Below are 6048 nucleotides of genomic sequence, written 5' to 3' on the forward strand. Positions count from 1 at the left end.
TAATAATCTGCAAACCTCCTGTTAAGTCCGTTGGTTTAGACATCAAATAAAAGGGTAGTATATTTGTCTCATGCTACCCGAACACATTGAACCCCATTTGAATAAAACTTCATTGTACCGCCAGAAGACACATCACCAGTAAATCGGTGAGGCCCGTGGTCTTAGAATATGACAAAACACCATTGCGTAAAACAAACCATCTAGATCTCCATCCTTTGCCGTAATTAGTTCATATGACACGCCGACAAAAACGCTAATTTCGGCACCGGAATCAGATCCAAAAGACGGAAATCCAAATGCATTGACGGAACAAGCCCTAGATAACGCCGTCGTCAGCTCCGACAAGTTATATCCGATCACCAAACTCTCGAGCGCTATGCAACGGAGCGATGCATATCCTCACTCACATTCTGTCAATCGGGTGAATTCAGTAACTTATGTTACCTAACCCTAGGTTTCACCGGTCAAATCGTCATCTGCACATCAACAATCGAATCATAGAAATAACAACTAAATCAATTGATTCAGTCGTACAATCGAAGGCACAAATAGTAAGGATGATATCTAACAATCTAATTCATATACATACACAAATGAATCATATATCGGCTGTGTTAGATTGCAGTGGAGATGATTTGGTACTTGGTTATTGGATGATTACGGGGTGATGTGGTGAAAAGACTATGATGTCACTCGTTTAAAAGGAGGGTGTAAGGGGCAAAGTGGTTATCTAAGTGATACTTAACATTCAAGCTAAGAGCATTAGCATCCTTTCCATCAAATTCTGAGTGTGTTTTTTATTAAATATAAAAAGTGGTTGTAACTTGTAAGTGGTTGTGAGTGAAAGGGAGATAAAATGTTAATGTTCATCTGTATATTTGAGGGGACACTGTTTACTCTTTATGATTTTTAAGCGAGTGAAGGAGAGAGAAAAGGAATTGATAAAGGAATAAAAAATATTATTTAATTAAAAGGAGACTAGAAAATACAATGTTTTTTAGTGTAATTATAGAGGTAGAAATGGTGGAAGGGATGTGAATGCTCTAACGACAGTTAAAAGGAGGGTTGCAGATTGTTACTAAAGAAGGAACTCAGGGACGTGGGCAACGAAATTTCCAAAGCGGGACCCCACCCAAAACACACATGGATTCCAAGACTTGTAAATTTAACTCAACGCGGCGGAAGATAAATCTTATTGCAAGAACAAAACATTAAGTATCCAACAATCAATTCAACGTCGCAAAATGTTCAGTAGACAGGAATGCCAATGTTCAAGACTGCCAAGTAACCTTCACAACTCTGCCGGGTAGCCGCCATCCAGATAAAGCACATCCTTTGGACTATATGCATGCTAAAAACTATTAGCAACGCCTCGTTGAGCAAGCTTTATAAAGTAAAGTGACATGTTGTAGACTTCAAAACGTTTAAACACATGGTTTCGAAAGCATAGTTCATCGTGTATAAAACATCAATAGATAACTTCAAAACCCGTTATTTACTTCCTGTAACTCATACTGAGACTGTGTGCAAACATCCTACTCATCTATATATTAGACAACGATTGCCCTAATCCTTAGGGCGCATCATGCCTACCTCCTCAAAACGCATTACCCCCATAGGCAATGATCATCTACATCATGCATGCATGCACATCATCAAGACGCATCGCTATTGCAAGATAACGACTGTCTACATCCTCAAGATGCATTACCACCCATAGACAATGACTGGTTCCACCATTATCTCATCGTTGCTACATCGACTGCAAGCACACAAGGCTCCAAATCACATTAAACTCTAAATCACATTAAAAACACATAGGAATATAACCCGTTTGTCAAACAATTTATAACATCGCATATATGCCTAGTATCATTTGAAAGCGTTTAAGCACGTATATCAACCCCAAAACATCATCATCATACTCAGTAAATCCCACTAATAGCAAAGCAAAGCTAAGGTAAGGTCTAATGAGGGTAAGATGTAGACAACCTTACCTGTACCCCGTAGGGATAGAGAGGCCGCTTCCAGTGAGACTCCTGACTCGATAGTAGTTTTGCATCAAGCCTTGGACATAAGGCACGTAACACTTAGCAACTGGGACAAAGGCCGATTAGTGCATGTAACCCATTGTCTTCAGCTATCAACGCCACCACATGATGCATGATTAACTGTCCGCCGCTTTTACCGTTATTTTCACTAAATTGGTATAATAACGTTAAAATAGTGCACTTTCACTTTTGCCCCCCCCCCCCGCGGGCGCGCGCGCTGAGGGCCCTCACATATATACATTATATGTGCACACCTCAACCGGGGCGATATCAACCCAAAACATTAAAACATAAAAGTGGGCAATAGAACTCACCCTAAAACACTATTAATCCCGCAACTCAAAAAACCTCTTTTGAGACGAGAACCCTCAACTAGCACGCAACTACATACCTCTCGACTGAACTCAAAACCTACACAAAACCATAGTCACATAATTCGCTAGGTTACCCACGATCTACGATCCAGTTCGCACGATCCCATTCGCGGTACGTTCATGATCCCGGATCGCGATTTCGAAGTTGAAATTGGCGTTCCAACCTCCAGAATTCAATCGTATTACATGCTATTGGGATCGCGATCTTCCAGAATTCGAAACACGTATGAAAATCCATTGGAACATCGAACCGAACTAGAATTGGAAAGTTGGCAGCGTCGTCTTTGCCCAAGATGCAGCATGAACCGCTTTCGCTGTTGCCGCAATAATTGGCATGAGCAACGGAATCTCTGGTTACACTTAATCATTTATGGAAGATGAGAAAGGAGAAAGAATGTGCGGCGCCGCTCTCATCGTTTTATATTTTTAGGGTTTTAAATCAACTTTACTTTTGTCACTTTACACCCTCTAGTTTCCTTCATTATACTTTTAGAACTAATTTATAAGAAGAGTTTAGTAAAAAGTTGCTATTTCTCCATTAACCCCATTTATCTTGATTAGTTTACGTTTAGTCTTTTAGCTTATAAATTTATAAAAATAGCACCTAGTTTAACCGGTACGGTACATCGTACCACATTATATGGTACATCGTACCGGAGCGATCCGAAATGAGCCTACCCTCCCTCGTACCGGATTCTAGGGACCTAGCGAATTGCGATCCCATTCCACGTTCCCGTACCAGAGCGTACCACGATCTATGTGACTATGCACAAAACATGTCCGGTTACCATCAACCAGGGAAACCCCACGTAAATGGCAACGGTGTCAGCAATGGCTTTGTACTCTGATTCTGTTGAGGAGCGAGAAACTGTTTTCTGTTTGCGGGCAGACCAAGAGATTAGATTAGAGCCTAAGTAAATGGCAAATCCCCCTGTAGAGCGACGATCGATTGGGCAACCAGCCCAGTCAGAATCTGAGAAAGCTTGGAGATTGTTGGAAAAAGGAGAATCAGAGAAGGCCTGTAACTGATAACCCGTGTTATGACGAATCCAAAGGCCCATGTTACTTGTACCTTTTAGGTATCGCAGAATACGTTTGACAGCTGCCCAGTGGTTTTCGGTTGGAGCATGCATAAACTGGCAAACTCGATTAACAGCAAAAGCAATGTCCGGCCTCTACAGAGTGGCATACTGGAGAGCACCAACAGTCTGTCGGTAACGAGTAGGATCGTCAAGAGGAGGGCTGTCATCTGAGAGTAACACATGAGAGGTGCTCATGGGGGTGGCGATAGGTTTGCAGTCCGTCAAACCAACCCGATGTAAAATGCCCCCAATGTACTTTCGTTGCGATAGAACCAAATCAGATTTCCTGTGAATGACCTCAACCCCTAGGAAATAATGAAGTTGCCCCAAGTCTTTGAGCGCAAAAAGAGAGTTGTGACGCTCAATAATCATGCCAACAGTATTGGAGTTGTTCCCAGTGATGATGATATCATCAACATACACAAGAAGATAAACCAGGGTATGATGATATCATCAACATACACAAGAAGATAAACCAGGGTGCCTGAGGAGCATAGTTATCGATAGCGAATAGCGACAAATAGCGACAACGTACCTATATGCTACGTAGCGATAGCGATGAAATAGCGCCCGCTATTTCGTGTTTAGCGATAAGGTAGTTAAAAATTTAAGAAATAAAACATAGCTATCTACATAACTTTTTTATATATATAAAGTTAGTTTTATACCTTTTATTTGTAAATTTATAGGTTTAAGGACCAAATGTAAGCTAGTAAAAATAGGGGGGGTCAAATGTTAAAATACACAAACCAATTTTACCCACTTTTTATGTAAATTTTACAAGTTTTAATGACTAAATGTAACCTAATGAAAAATAGAGGGGTTAAATGTTAAAATCCATAAAGTTATCTAACCCTAGAAAGGCTCAGACACAACAAAAACAAAAAAGGCAGCCGCTCAGCCACTCTCTCTCCTTCTTCTTCATAGTTCCCGGCAGAAATTGCAGGTTTCTGGCCGGAGCAACAAAACAAAAACGCAGCCGCTCTTCTCTTCTTCTTCTTCTTCATAGTTTCCAGCAAGTTTCCCGCAGATTTCCGGCAAAAATTGCAGGTTTCCGGCAGAAATTGCAGGTTTCCGGCCGCTATTTTCACGCTATTCAGCGCTATACACCATATAGCGACCATGACTCGCCTCGCCACGCTATTCGCGATAGCGGTCGCTATGGCCGCTATCGATAACTATGCTGAGGAGTTGATGATAAACAAGGAGGGGTCGGTTTTGGACCCATGAAATCCCAACTGAAGAAGAGTTGTGGACAATTTGTTAAACCAAGCACGCGGGGCCTGTTTAAGGCCATAAAGAGACTTGTTCAGAAGACAAACATGATCCGGTTTGTTAGGATCAACAAACCCTTGTGGTTGACGCATATAAATTGTTTCTTCAAGATCACCATGCAGAAAAGCTGTCTGAATGTCCAACTGTCTAAGGGACCATTGATTAGTGACAGCCAAGGATAAAATAGTCCTGATTGTTGCAGGTTTAATGACAGGACTAAAGGTTTCATGATAGTCCACACCGTGTTGTTGATGAAAACCCTTCGCAACTAAGCGTGCTTTGTACCTGATGATTTTCCCATTTTCATCAGTTTTCAACCTTTCAACCTGTAAACCCATTTACAAGCAACCACATTAGCATTAGAGACGGGTGGAACAAGTGTCCACGTGCCATTCTTATAAAGCGCGTCCAACTCTTCGGACATAGCATGGCGCCATTTAGGGTACTTGTTAGCAATGGAAAAGGTGGTTGGTTCAGTAGGCAGGGAAGAGGAGGTAGAGGCGGTGTAGGCAGCAGGGTTGTATCGATCAGGTTGTTTAGGATTTTGCCGTAGATTGGCAGGCCGAGGTCGAACAGGGTCTGGGGGTGGGGTTTCGGAGGGTGTTTCGGCCGATGGGGAAGTTTGTTGAGGTGGAGAAGGTGGTGGTGGTGTAGGAGGGTTGTGAGGTGGCGGTGTTGTATGGTTTTGGGGGCCCGTAGAAAGTTGGGAGGTCGTAGGGGTAGGTGGTGGTAAGTGGGATGTTGGTGTGGTAGGGTCAGACGGGAACCCGGGCGGTGGATCGGGAAAGATGGATATGTAAGGGGATTCAGGTGGTGGTGAGGGATTTGGTTTTGGGGATGGGGTGTAAGGAAAAATGTGTTCGTTGAAGCGAACATGTCTAGCAATATAGATTCTTTCGGTTAGAGGATCAAAACACCGATAGCCATGGTGAGACAGGCTATAGCCAAGAAAGACATATGGAGTGGAGCGGAATTCAATCTTGTGGCGATTGTAAGGCCGAAGGTATGGGAAACATTGAGAGCCAAAGACACGTAGGAATGAATAATCTGGTTTTCGACCAAACACATGTTCAAATGGGGATTTGTTTGAGTTGACACGAGAAGGAAGCCGGTTTATAAGGTAAACGGCTGTTTCAAAGGCAAAGTGCCAGAAACGCTGAGTAAGATGTGAATGGGCCATGAGGGAGAGACCCGTTTCAACAACGTGCCTGTGGCGACGCTCAACAAAACCATTTTGCTCACTAGTGTGAGGGCAAGAACGGCGAT

Source organism: Helianthus annuus, chromosome 4 (genome assembly GCF_002127325.2).
Source record: "Helianthus annuus cultivar XRQ/B chromosome 4, HanXRQr2.0-SUNRISE, whole genome shotgun sequence".
Lineage (NCBI taxonomy): Eukaryota > Viridiplantae > Streptophyta > Magnoliopsida > Asterales > Asteraceae > Helianthus > Helianthus annuus.